The sequence below is a fragment of the Lynx canadensis genome, chromosome B3 (genome assembly GCF_007474595.2).
Source record: "Lynx canadensis isolate LIC74 chromosome B3, mLynCan4.pri.v2, whole genome shotgun sequence".
Taxonomy (NCBI): Eukaryota; Metazoa; Chordata; class Mammalia; order Carnivora; family Felidae; genus Lynx; species Lynx canadensis.
Window position 1 is genome coordinate 42,215,163 of NC_044308.2, and position 14,878 is coordinate 42,230,040.

At 47.6% G+C, this 14,878-nt stretch overlaps 1 protein-coding gene across 4 annotated transcripts in view; it reads right to left on the reverse strand.

Moving 5' to 3' along the window:
* TLN2 (talin 2) overlaps positions 1 to 14,878 on the reverse strand; it is a 439,345-nt gene that overhangs the window by 366,739 nt on the left and 57,728 nt on the right. The gene's annotated exons all lie outside the window — the stretch shown is intronic.

A 14,878-nucleotide genomic window follows, 5' to 3' on the forward strand; every position in this document is an offset into this window, starting at 1 on the left:
GCTAGAAGAGGGCAGAAAAGGACAACAGGGAAGGCCAGTGGCCTCTGAGCACCATGCAGTTAGACTGCTGGCCTCCCCTCTGCCCTCCGTATCAGGAGAGACACCATCACACCCCGATCCAATCTGCCAATCCCCCAATGTGGAGCCGACAGACAGCTGTCACAAGTCCTAGGAGGCATTGGACCCAACCGGTCTTTACAGAAGAGAACAATCAAGACTCTAACAAGAGCTGCCTTGCCCAAAATTAGGAGCACGTAATGGCCATACTAGGAACGGAATCACAGAAACCACGTCTGGAAAGCTTACACGTACCTGTGAATTACCTTCCTTAATAAAACTCACGTTTCTAAATGTTACTCTTATTCTGTCTGGCTCTTAACCAACAAAACGAGTCAAAACAGCCTGCATTTCCAAATCTTAACCCTTCCCCTAAATTCTCTCTCTGTAATCCCCGAAGACTTTCAACAGCCAAAATGAGACTCCTGGTTTTCTTCAAAAACAAAGTTTAAGAGAAGAAAACCTTTCGCATTTGAGTACAAGGAGTCTAAAACCTTTGGTGGGTGGGTGGGTGGGTGGGTAGGGGGCGGGAAACACTGAACATCTAAAAAGTCTCAGTTTATGAGATGGAAGGAATATAGAACCCAAATGAAAGCTCTGTTCCCACACATCAGGTTTATACACCCCAGAGACCAGAAACCTCCCAGGAAATGCTCAGAGACCCTAAGTAGCAGTACATTTCAAAAATGGGTGGCCTAAGACTGTTGTCAAAGGTCATTTTGTTAAAAAGCAATTGATGATTGAAATCCCAATTCTCTAGGAAATGAGTCTTTTCTGAGTGTATTTTTAAATTAACCTTCATCTAATGATGTATTTAAACCATAATCATCTAAACAGCTCTTTCCCTGGGGTTTTAGTTCCGGCTGACCCCGACATGTCAATATATCCTTGGACACATCACCCCTAACTTTGCAGACATGCAGGCAACTCATCCATAAAAAGAACGTGAATGGGACAAAACTCAGGTGTCCCTCAGCTACAGAACTCAAAACTTCCCTCTCATTGCTGGAACAACGCTTAAGGTACCTCACATTAAGTCAGCTTATACAAAGCATAATTACTCGCCTACTTTGAAGAAGTAAATGTCAGTCATTATGAATTTAAATTGCCCTATCTCTTAAGGAAAGAACTAGGAAGTCGTAATAACAATAGTTGTGTTCTGTTTCTAGGGAGTTAGCTTCAGCAGGGACCAATCTGCCCCCACCCTCACTAAATGGGTATTTGGATCCGTTTCCCCAAAGGTCCAGTATTTATAGGCCAAAGTTACGGTTTCTCCTGCATCAAGTGGAACTTAGGCAGTGAGGTCATTTGTTTTGAAACTACAGCAACCACCCCAATTTCCCCCCACCATTTAGCATTCTAGTTACTCTGGGTCAAAGAAAGGAAATGCAGCTTTGAAAGAAAAGGTAAAGACTGCTAGGCCGCCGGGAACACAGTCAAGAATTCCACCCTGGACAAGTCACGGTATGACTTACTGTTCATTTCCCTTTCAACACTCAGGCACACGCAAATGTCACAAGTCCATGCAGACATACAGTTAGATCAAACCTATTTCAAAGTCTTCAACAGCTCCAGTATTCACCTAGAAAACGGAAAACAGGCCTGGGTGGCTCAGTCAGGTAGGCATCCGACTCTCAGTTTCAGCTCAGGTCATGATCTCATGGTTTGCGGGTTCAAGCCCCGCATCAGGCTCTGCACTGACCAGCACAGAGCCTGCTTGGAACCTCTCTCTCCCTCTTTTTCGAAATAAATAAATTTAAGAAAAAACAAATGGGGGCGGAGTGTGCCTGGGTGGCTCAGTCGGTTAAGCATCAGACTTTGGCTCAGATCATGGACTTACGGTTCGTGAGTTTGAGCCCTGCATCAGACTCTGTGCTGACAGCTCGGAGCCTGGAGCCTGCTTCAGATTCTGTGTCTCCCTCTCTCTCTGGCCCTGCCCCACTTAAACTCTGTCTTTTGCTATCTCAAAAATAAACCTTAAAAAAAAAAAAAATAGGTGGAACAAAAAGTAACAAGAAAGAAACAAAAAACAAAACCTACCATAATGGCAACATTATTCCTTATCCTTATGAAGAGGGAGGGTCCACAAATTCCTCTGAAGTATCAGTGACTCTTTCACCCAAAAGAACACAATGCCTTCAATTTCAAAGGGTTCACAAGCCCCCTGAAGTTTCTCTCTGTGTGTGGCTGAGGACCCCTGCTGAATTAAAATGTTAGAAGGATTCCCCTTTTCTAATTCTCTCCCCCTTGTAAATGGGGGTATCAAGGACAACCTCATTTACAAAGTGATCCACAAGAGCAGGGACCATGGAGAAAACTGGCTTCTGGCGGCATTTATGGTGGAAAAGTCACACTCTGCAGCTAGCGATGCTCACAAGGGTTTGGAGCCCTCTACATCTGTGATCCTTTGCTGAACACTTTAGCAGGAAGCTTCCCAAAGCTACTTGTTTATGCTCGGTACTTGATTTTTCAAAACCAAGAATATAATGCACATCAAGCAACAAACACACTTATCATTAGGAACGCATACACAGGTACTAACAGTAACAAAAGCAGGAGTGATCTAAACAAAAAGTTAAGACACTGATCACCTCTGAGGTGAAAGGACATCTTGTACTATTTTGTCACACTGATTTCTTAACCTGGTTGTTGGCTTCACAGATGTTCATTTTACTCTTCAAAATGTACCTATACGTTTTATATACTCTATGAATAGGTCACAAAGCAATGTGGGTAACTGGGGGTGGGGGGTGGGGGGGGAGGACTGGAGTCAGTCAATGACAGGGACCTCCAGGCATTTTTGTCTCAGCCCTCATTTAAGACAGGCCACTAAGCCTGTGGAATGAGGCCTGTGCTTGTCAAAGGGTGGGGCCCACAAAGGAACAGTTAAAATTCTGGCTCCAGGGGCACCTTCTATAAATACACTTTCATTTTTAAACGTCCACGCCCTGGGACAGTCCTGTGCTCTGGGGCTGAGGCCATGCTGACCTCCAGGGCTGCCTGTCACTCTGGGAAGGGCTGGTGTTGGGTTTCTGCAAACCCAGTGGTCTTTCCTCTTACATGCTCTGCAAGGCTCTTTCCCGCGGCACATTCTGTTACCATGAACAAGCCCGGGAAGCCTTCCTGATCAGCTGAGAAGGCAGTGAAGACCCAGAGGCTTCTCCAAGTTTGGAAGAACCCTTGGCCACTCCGTCCTCAGCTGGACACAAAGGCCAGGGTTCCTTACATATTCTCCTTCGGATGCATCATCAACACTTGACCTTCCTGTGGAGAATTCTGCTCATTCAGTGAGTGATCAACTCAGCTGCTCATGAGAAAAAAAAATGGGTGAAGTGTCTGGAAACTTGAACAGTAGGTCTCAATTCCTCGCCCTTCCCACACACATACCAATATCCTCTTGGCCACATAAGGCAAGCAGGCAATTCAGAGATGACCCCTGTTTTGCAATCTCCCTAGCAGACTCGCCACCATTTTTATTTTCTAGTTACAGTAGACAAACACTGACACCATGACATCCAACATCTCAATGGGTTTGGGACCACTTGGACTGATACCAGAGACACGCGCGCCTAATCAAGCAAGTGCCGCAGCCCGACATCTCCTGCTCAGAGTTTCTTCTCACTCAAGTCTGTGCTTTGAAAAAGCAAAACAGAAGCCAAAGTAAGAGTACAGAACACACTCTTTCATAAGTCACTTTCTTGAAAAAAAAAAAAAAAAAAAAACCATCTCACTGGATTCTGCCATCTTTCGAACTCAAGACAGGCATGGCTTGCTTTCCTGTGTACACACACATGAGAATTTGAGTGTGGGTGTATGTGGGGGTGTATGTGCACGTGCGCGTGGCACACACACACGCACACACACACGCACCCAACATTCTTCTTGATGGATTCCAAACAATAGCTTCCAGGGAAACCATTGCTAGGAGTTCAGGAAAAGTAAAGGTCCTGCCAATTCCAGAAGGACAAAGGGTTTCAGCCACTAACAAGGGAACAAAATGATCTCATTGCCCCTTTCCCACTGAGACTGTAAGTGGGATCCTTCTCAAATTCACAGCGCTCACTTACAGGCACGGTCACTGTTTCCACACAATGGGACCCATGTGGAAGGACAGCCAAACCAGGAAACAGATTCCAGAGTAGCCTTTTGATGTTTAACCCAGACAATCTGCAGACGAGGCTCTACAGCCAAGGGGGGGGGCTGACACTCTCAGTGAGGAGCAAGACCCTGGCAGTCGTCACCACATCTAACAGCTTGTTCCTTTAAACCAAGGCGTGGGCCAGGACTGAACATGGACTCTCCAATGACAGGCATGCATCTCTGGGGCACTAGACTGTGCTCAACTGTAATTCCTTGTGACTCCCGCATGCCTCCAAGAACACAGGTAATAAAAGGTCTCATGGTGCTTTCCCCCCCCACGTGTCGTGGGTCATGGGACAGCACATAGTCCTACAGGGGTGGGGAGGGGTGGATGGGATACATGAAGGTAGCTGTTCGTGTAGCCCTCATGCGTTTGCTGCATTTATTACCCACCCAGAGGACAGGCACCGTGCTGAGTGGTGGGAGGAGATGGTCGTTCCTTTTAAGGTCAAAAAAAATTCTGAAGATTCTTTCCTGCAAATGCCAACACACACACACACACACACACACACACACACACACACACACACACACGTAGCTGTGCTTCTAGTATCCTTGGAGATAGCAGATTAAGACACAAATGCTTTAAAATAAATTTTTAATTAACCCCACTATCTCCTACATACATTTTTAAAATAGCAAAACAAACTCCACGACAGTTTCATTGCGTAGGCAAATACTTCACACACATGAATTAAGGATCCCTTGAGCAACCCCCACAACACAGCAGCATGTGTTCTTTCTGCCCCAAACTAGGGCTGGGGTAGCGGCCGAGGGGTAAAAACGACCTCCATAAGCCCCCCCAAAATATCGGGCATACTTGAAGGCTACACTATTCGAAGAAAACTTTAGGTCCCATGTAAATATAGGAACTATTTTAAGTTATTTATCTTGAGAGCGCAAACGAGTACAAGCAGGGGAGGAGAAGGGAGAGAGGCAAAGAATCCCAGGCAGGATCTACACGGTCAGCGCAGAGCCCGATGAGGGGCTCAAAGTTACAAACCAGGAAAGCATGACTTGAGTCAACATCAAGAGTTGGACTCTTAACTGACTGAGCCACCCAGGAGCCCCAGAGCAAGTATTTTTTTTTAACTAAGCCACAACTTGCATCACCTGTCAGAGCTGCCAGACTTCTCCATCGCCACACCCCACCCAGGACCCCTCACAAACTCTCCTGCGATTCCCGCTGCAGGCTTTGGGAAATCCGCTTCAGCACACTTTTCATACTGTTCTAGAATCCTCTTTTCTCTCCTCTCTCAGCCCAGGGTTCCTGTCCAGCAAGGACTGCCCTTTCCTGGAGGCATCCCTACAGCACCTTACACAGGGTGCACAGTAGGGTTAAAGCAAGTGAAAAATCAAGAGAGGGATTAAGGATTCCTCACAAAGGAGTTTGCAGGCAACTAAGGGGAGGCAGAGTTTGAGGAGGATGAGGAGGATGGCTGGACCTGTTCTGAGTACAGCCTAACTCAGGGATTCCACATCCAGGTTTGAAAACTTACAACTGTAATAAAGATACGAGAAGAAAACAAAACAAACAAACAAAAAAAAAAATCCAACAGTCTTCCCAAAGGCCCAGCCCACATGAGCAGCCTGGCTTCCCCATCCATCAGTCTGACAGCAGGAGAAAGACTCGAATTTAGACTCGAAACTGTTCATTTTCTTCTTTTCTGTGCCTTTCTGTTGCGCTTGTAGTGCTGGCCCCTTCTCCCGCCTTCCTCCCTTCTCCCCTGGGTGTGCCCTCCACCACATTCACAACACAGTTCCAATTACTTACCTTGGGAAAGGGCACCCTGCACAATAAGACCCCTACCAGATGGCTCCCGACTCTGCCCCTTCCCAGAGACTCACACAGACACACCTCCACGAACCACAAACCAGTCCCCAGAGTGTCTGTGGGATTCTCCCCACCCCACCACTTCCTGCCTTCCACTCACCCACTTGGGAGTCTGTGCCCAAGTCATTCCTCCCAGGAAAGCCCAACCAGCATCGCCGGATATAAATCTACCTTCCTCCAAAGTCCGGCTCACACCCCCTCCTCCCCCCCACACCCAGGCCCCCCTAGACAATCCCCCGGATGCTCCCAATCAAAACTAGTCTTTTCCTTCCCCCTACCATGCCCTAGGCTTTTGTCTCACTGTGAGAGACCTTACAGCAGCACGTTAGCTTCTGGGTGCCTTTCACCCCCCTGAAAGACTTCCTGGCGGGCATGGATGCCACCACCTTCACCTTCGTGCCCCATAGAGCATTCAGTATAAACCTTGACAAGCAGTGAGGGCTCAGATACCTAGGATGTGACTATCACTTAGTGTTTCAAGGGTCTTTATGGGTGGCTCCCAGGGTGCCAATTTTACAATCAAGCCAAGCACACTAACAGCCTGACCAAGAAGATGAACATTAAAAAAAATTAAATCTGTTTTTGAGAGAGCGACGGACAGAGAGAGAGGGAGACACAGAATCCGAAGCAGCTCCAGGCTCTGAGCTGTCAGCACAGAGCCCGAAGCACAGCTCGAACTCACGGACCGTGAGGTCATGACCTGAGCTGAAGTTGGATGCTTAACTGACTGAGCCACCCTGGGCCCCGTTAGAGTCCCCCCCTCCCCGCCCCCATACACACTCTAACACAAGTATTCAGTCACATAAGTCCATCCGTCCTGGCTCGATTTCCCAAGGGCCGAACAACCCAACTGCCTCTGCAAACCCAGGGTTTCTCCAGGACCTACTTGGAAAGCATGCGACTTGGGAACGCACAGGTACACTTTTCTTGATACAGGACACAGCTTCCGGATAAGTAGCATTGCTAAAGCAACTCCGTTTGTAAATTCACTCTGAGGCCATGGATTTCTGGAGACAGATTAATCTACACACTTCTTCTAATTCACTGGGTAGGTCACGTGGGTCTAGAATTTAGACTGGTCCCTTGGTCCTCAAATGCAGCTGCTTAGGAACAGACAGAAAAGGCAATGTCGTTAATGCTCCTCCCCGATGAGAAGTCTGTGTACATGCTCCAAGTAAAATAAGGAAGCAATATAGGACCCCAGTCAAGAAGCCTCTGGAATCTTTTTTCCCCCAACACAAATGTTTCTCATTTGGTCCAGGCCCTGTTTCAATTACACGCCAAGGCAAGACAAAGAAAAAGCCCACTACCTACCACCCACTCCTGCTTTCATGAAGACATTATAAATTATCTTTATTACGTCATACAGTAAAGTTGCCTCACATAAGGTAATGTTGACAAATGGTTACAGGAGCCGTTTTCTCAACAACGGCTTTATTCGTAGGTGTTCATTCCTTGGTGTCTGCCAGGCACCCGCCTTAGAGCTCTCCAGAAAACCAGACAGCATCGGGATGTGTGTCCCGTCTGAAGCCTTTGGCGTTAATTTCTAAAGCACGGTCGTGAACATCAACATCAAAACACAGCTCCTGTGTAATATTAAACACTTTTAGAAACAAAAATTGACTGTCTTGCTATTCTAACTTTCCCCAGTCGGTAGTTTTAACTCTCAACATGGACTGCACAGGCCAACCCCAGCGTCACCATTCTGTTAGAGGCATTTCAAATAAATTTTTAACAGCATGCTGCTATCTCCCCTGGCACATTTCATAGATTAGGTCAAGTCTCAGGTAACACGTTTAAATCCTCAGGGTCCCACAACAGCACTAGGCCTGTCCCCTTTTGAGTGTTGGCTATAGGTTCACACTCCAGAAGGCAAGCCAGAAGCTTTCCCATTTAAGCCAGGAAGGAAGGAAGGGCAAACTTTGGAGTATTTCAGATTTGTTGTAATGTTTTGTTTATCTGTGAAACAGAAAGAGACACAGTACAAGCAGGGGACGGGCAAAGAGAGAGGGGCAGAATCTGAAGCAGGCTGTCAGCACAGAGCCAGATGTGGGGGCTCGAACCCACAGACCGTGAGATCCTGACCCGAGCTAAAGTTGGACGCTTAGACAAGTGAGCCACCCAGGTGCTCCTTGAATTTTTTTTTTCCAGTTTATTCATTTTGAGAGCCAGAGAGCCAGCATAAACAGAGGATGGACAAAGAGAGAAGGAAAGAGAATCCCAAGCAGGTTCTGCACTGCCCATGCAGAGACCGACGTGGGGCTCAAACTGACAAACCAGGAGATTATGACGTGAGCCAAAACCAAGAGTTTTGGTGGCTCACCTGAGCCACCCAGGTGCCCTCAGAAGTACCTGAACTCTTAAAGGCTAGAAATCCTTTACTATCGTTGTCTCTGTTGTTGAGTGTGTGAACTTACCCTTGATTCTACACCAAAGATAGATCTTCTTTGCTCCAACCAGAAATTTTAGATGAATAATTTGAGATCCCTGGCCCATGGCTCATCAAACTCTGCCAGAATTCCACCAAAAAGTGGGAGGAGCACCTGGCACTGAGAAGCAATTCACAGCAAGCATGAGATTGCCTTCATTTATCAAGTTCGATGTTCTAGCTTAAATTCAGATCATGCAAATTTTGCACTTATTCAATATGTGCATGCTTGCTTTCATTCAAAAATAACCTTGTTGGGGCGCCTGGGTGGCGCAGTCGGTTAAGCGTCCGACTTCAGCCAGGTCACGATCTCGCGGTCTGTGAGTTCGAGCCCCGCGTCAGGCTCTGGGCTGATGCCTCAGAGCCTGGAGCCTGTTTCCGATTCTGTGTCTCCCTCTCTCTCTGCCCCTCCCCCGTTCATGCTCTGTCTCTCTCTGTCCCAAAAATAAATAAACGTTGAAAAAAAAAAAAATAAAAAAGTAAAGGCAAAAATAACCTTGTGTCTTCCAAATTTACTGAGTAAAATTAAGGCTCCAGTAACAGTCTTAGGTTTCTCCAATGGTCTCCTATACCCAGCTTTACCACCCAGCACTTCCCCGGGAAGCATGATCTTGGCTCTGCCCTTCCTCCTACAGATAAGAAACCTGTCCATATATTTGGTGACTTGACCAAGAGAGTGGAAGGCAGGCTAGGTATAGAAACCAGGTCTCTGGCCTCTCAGGGTTTGGGGGGGGGAAGGGGGGGAGTAGCTACCTACCCCTGTGCATCCATAGATTCACCCCAACTCCTTAATTCATAAAGTCATGGTCTACTTCAAAAGTCTGCTCACACATCTGCTCTGTATTTACATAAGTTTAACTTGTTAAGTGTTCTCTTCCAAGCTTACCCCATTTGCAAAATGTCACCTGTCACCATTTTCCGATTGTCCACCTGTCCAACCTGTCACCGTTTTCCGATTGGCAACATCTCCTTCGCCTTCGGAGGATTTTGACTTCTCCCCTACTCACTACACACATGGTCCTCATCCACAACCATCAGCTAAAATCAAAAGGACAAGCTGCTTAAGAGACAAGACTTCCGTGTGCAAAATCTAAGGAGAAAACCACAATCAACCTACTCAAGGGAGAACAGTCATCCCAAACACAATGCAATTCAGTTCACAACTGTGTTTACCACTTTCCCGTAAAAGCCCTTTGAGCCAGTTTTATCTACTCTAAGAGGTCTAGTAAACATTATTTTAGCTGCGTATTTCACATTTCAAAGCAAAAGAGGAAAGGGTTCATGCTATCTAAGAGTTGTGTTTATGAATTCCCAGGGTCACCATATACAGCTAAAACACTGGTTGGGTTGTGAACTGGGAAGAAAGAATTCTCCCTAAACGGGGCATATTTAGCATTTTTGGCTGTCACAACTGAAGATGGGGTGGCAATATATGTTCCTGGCATCTAGTGGAGAAAGGTCAAGGACGGTGCTTAACATCCTAAGAGGCACAAGGCAGCCTCCACAACACAATGATCCAACCCAATGCATGGCGGTCAGAACCCTTATTAAAAATACAGGAAGCATCGGGGCCCCTGGGTGGCTCTGTCAGTTAAGTGTCTGACTTCAGCTCAGGTCATGATCTTGCAGTTTGTGAGTTCGAGCCCCACGTTGGGCTCTGTGCTGACAGCTCAGAGCCTGGAGCCTCCTTCTCTCTCTCTGCCCCTCCCTTGCTTATGCGGTCTCTTTCGCTCTCTCACTCTCAGAAAGAAACATTAAAACTTTTTAAAAATTAAAAAAATACAGGAAGCTGGGAGAACATTGCGGCCAAGTCCTAAGTCTTCTCCCGATAGGCTGCTTGGTCTGGACGTAGTACCCGAATTCCTAGGTTTCTGGTTGACGATCACTCAACAGAGGTTGGCTTATTTCAGAGATCCTGCTCCTTCTAAATGGGATTTAACTGTTATTTCTCAAAGCCTTCCAGTATGGCAGGTCAAGCCTGAAGCTACAGTCTCTTACTTGAAGACTTCTGTTCAGGGGCATTTCCCTACCTGTCTTCTCTCAGCCCTGTCTCATTTCCATGGAAAGGAGGAACCGTGATGAAAACAGCTTGTTTCTCTGTATCACTACCCACAAAACAAGTCCCTCGTCACATTCCAGTTTACAGAAATGAAAAGCAGACAGTTCCTGGACCTGAGGAGCTCACTCCAATTCTAAAATGATGCTTTGCCATTAGCCAACTCAAGACAAACGTGGAAACTTCATTTCAAATTCTGTCGTCTGCTTTGCAAAAACGTGTAAGCAACCAAGAGACAGCTTAGGGGGTAGACTCAGCATCAAATCATTCTTTTATGGGTAGAGACAACTTGCCACCTCCCAGCCATTCCCCAAGCCTTGCCTATTGGCTCTAGTTGAAAACGAGCCTCCCATGAAAGAAGCCCGATAACCGAGAGGCTGAGCCCCTGCATATGCAACTCACCTCTAGACCCCAAGAACTTCTAGAGTCAGAAGCGGTTTTCCAGGTAAAAGTCTCACTTTCAGAAAAAAAGGAATTTAACTTGTCTCATGTGGGGAAAGGATTAACATCTTTAAGCACCTCCTTAAGTTTGTCATTGTCCATGTGTTTTTCATACGGCCCAGGACAGTGAACCACCCACCCAGCCACGCTGCAAAGGAATCCTAACTGTCCCCATTTTGCACTAGGCCAAGGGTTCTCTGGATCGCAAGCTGGGACAGAGTAGCTGGGCTAACCAGCCAAGTGGGAGAAGACATCCAGAAGGAGAATCAAGAGAGAAGCTGGACTTCTAAGGCAAAAGGCAAAAACCACGTACTCCAGGAGCTCAAGTGTTTAACACATTTCATTTGCCTCCCACAAAAACTAAAACCACTCACCAAATTTCCTAGTACACACGTCACCTATAAGCCAAATGAGAGAGGTCATCCAAAGATTGTGGAGGGGGCAGGGGAGATCAGGGCCAACACCAGATGCCAATAGAGGGTTAATGTCCCAAAGCAAGGCTTCTTCTCAGCAAGCCCAAATCTGAACTCCTAACAAAAATGCCCAAGGATTTAGTCACGAGCCCTCCCCTCAGCCATCAGAAGGAATGGCAAAAATGCTGAGTGAGTGCTGAGCGCCAGAAGGATCTCATTTTCCTCCTAACTGTGCAAAGAATTTGCATTTAAAATGAGCATTTCATCAGACCTTCCAAGAATGCTTGAGATTTGGCTGCTAACAAGAAAACAAGTGATCCTGTACAACACCACGTTTGTAATTATTTACTTGGAGCCAAAGTAGCCGGGTTCCCTAACAGACTGAAGAGTGCTTGCAGCTAAACACATCTCCCAAGTCTGACAGAACTTAAAATACAGCCCAATTGCATTGACAAAAAAAAAAAAAGGGGGGGGGGCAGGGGGAGTGATGCAAAAGGTAAACTCCCTGGTGACCAAACTCTACTTGAATCAATCTTCACTTTCCAGGTAGTATCACACTTACAAAAGAAAGTATTTCAGAAAATGAAGATGCATTCTAAGAACTCAAAAGACAACTATTACAAACGTTGAACACCTTTCTTATTCTGCCACTAAGCGTGGAGTGCCAACCGGGAGAGGCACTGGGTGCCGAGGCACAAGTAACTCGGGGAAACCCAACAGCAGGAAAATCCCTGCCAGGCCCCCCAGCCGGGAGGGCTACAGCCTGTACTCAAGGGACCGGTCACCGAGTAACACCAGTTCTCAGCATCCAGACCCAAAAAACAGAGCTGTAATTTGTTTTGAAGAAGGCAAGGAGGAAGGGAAGAAAGGTTTCAGAGGGGAACACCACCAAGGGCCTCATCACTCCTCAGCCACCAGAAGTGGGGTCACAAAGAGGGGAAGTCAGTGGGTGGCTTTAGCCTTGCTCCAGAAGAGGGACAGTTTTAAGGAGTTTATTAAATTCAGCAGAGACTTTTATCTTTTTTTTTTTTTTTCTCTCACTAGGAACATTGGAGAGTGCAAAGATGCTACAAAAACATCAAAAAAATGTTCAGAAAAGGGTTACCAGAGCCACGGGGCTGGGGGAAAGGCAAGAGGTACCCCTACTCTGTAGAGGAATCAATACTCCAACTAGCCACAGGGCCTGTGGCCACCGCCGACAGCCCAACTGTACAACAGAAAGAAAAATCTTGGGAGCCTCAAGTTGTTTTAGTGTCTCTTTCCACATCCTCCTCCTTGCTACGGGGGTGGCTGTTCTGTGGTCAGGATGGCTTTTCACCAGAGCTGGATTTCCTAACAAGGGCATTTCAATTAAAGATGAGACACAAAGCAATGCAAGAGGGCAAGAGAAGTCAGAGAATACAGTCCAGCCTGCAGCCTCCATCCGTCCTCCATGTGGTTCCCATTCCCACCAAAGCCTCGCACCAAGCTGGCTTTGTGTTTTACGGTCCAGAAGGGAGGCCAAGACCAGCTAACAAGAGCCACACCCACAGCTCAAGGCCATTTCCTCCTGCTCATCTCCCATCATTCAGCACTTACGCCACCCTTCTCCTAAAAACGACATCCCCTCCAATGAAGCAGATTGCCCTGCATCCGTGAGGTATGATACCTCTCCAACACTTGTATCTGCCAACTCCCAGGCTGGGACTCTCCACCCTGAAGGTCCAGGAAGAGCCATCACTGGTTCAGTACGAGGAACCCAACTGGCAATGGCGGATTCCAAACCAGACGCCCCTAACACAGGGTTGCCAACAGCCAACTCCAAGCCTTACCCTAACTGGACCGCCCACAGGTCTTTCGGGAGACTGAAGCCAAGGGAGGATCAGCTGTGCACAGCACAGAGCATCACAGCAGTCCCTGCCACCCGGCCCTCTCCTGGGAGCTTTTGGGAAACCATCGCCTGCAATGCCCTTTCTACGATTTGGTTTTGTTGACAAGACATACCAACCCTCCTTGCGGACCTTCTACCAAAGAAAAATGTCCTAGACCATTACTTCATTAACTCAGGGTCTTGCCCACACTTGGACCCTCCCTTTTCTGTGCTCATCAGGCCGCTCCTGGGCCAGCGGCAATCTCCATCAGAGCTTCTAACTTGCTGAAAGAAAGGCCCCTCCGTTTGAGGCCAATTTCAAAGGATATTCAAGGCTCAAGGAATGGTTGAAAGGTAGAGTTACTAGTTTAAAAAAATACTTCACATTCCTTGAGTAAGATGTGTTGGTGTTTTGTTATTCAATTATTTCTCTGGCCTGTAAGGTAGAAGAGTCAATTGGGGTTTTTTGGTTTGTTTAAGAACCAGACCAGTGCTTTCCAAACGTAGCTGTACCAGGTGACCCTGTGAGTTAGCAGACTCTCTGCATGGTGGTTTAAGCACTTCCATCACGTCCACCGGTCACCAGGGAGCAGGGCGGGACTAGCAAGGGACAAAGAGAACATACCCATGCTGCTGGCTGAGCAGGTCTGGAGGCAGGAGAGAACGTCTCAACCCCGCATCTACCTCCCATCTCTTACTCAGGTAGTATCTTACCCACAGGTAGACATTTCAGAGACACGCCACAAATGGGACGGAAAAACCAGGACCAACCAGACACGTCTCTTTGGATGATCAGCCTGTCACTTCTCATTACACCCAACTCAGACAGAGACATGAGAAGCGCAGAGGGACCCAGGTCCCCAACATGACAGACTGCAAACTTACCATCTCTAATACCCATCTCAAGTCGTCAACGGAGAGGCGGGAGGATGACCCTGCCTGGTCGTCAGCACGCACAGAAACTGGAAAAAGGACTCGGGCACAAAAGCAAGCTTTGTCCCCACTAGCCATCCCTCGGCAAGCCCTTGCTCTGACGACGACGCCAGCACAGCCACAGCAGGGCTGCTCCGGGAGCCGGCAGCCAATAAAGGCTCCATTGTTGCCTCCTAACAATCTCTCCCAATTCCAAGAAGGGGAAGCCAAGGCCCAACAACGGATGGTGAGGAAGAGTGAATCAGACCGGACAGTCCTGACACTATCATTTGAGGAAAACTTTCTCTCCAGCTCTCTGCAAGATATGCTTCCAAACTATGGCTATTTACACCAGGATGGATAGCTCAAGTCACTACAAGCCACACACAAGAAAACCACCACAGAGAAGTTGTCCTGGGTGCTCAAGGCAGGAGACGACCGATGAGAGGCCCACCTAGAACCAAGCAGCAGATGAGGCAAAATAGGACTTGGCCACCCTCCCTCCAACCCTCCCCGGGTTCCTCCACATGGCAGCTGGCCCCCACCAACGTGCAAGCAAGCGCTTGCCCGAGACTCACTGCCACACACCTCCCCTTTGTCAAGGTCCTCTGCTTGTCAGGGCTGCATAAACGCAAACAGCACAGAGCACCAACACGCACCAGCCGGCCTCCTGCCCCTCCACACTCCCATACATCTTGTTCACAGCAGGAACTCTCCCCAGACAGAGCCACTCTCCCAGGGAGGCGGA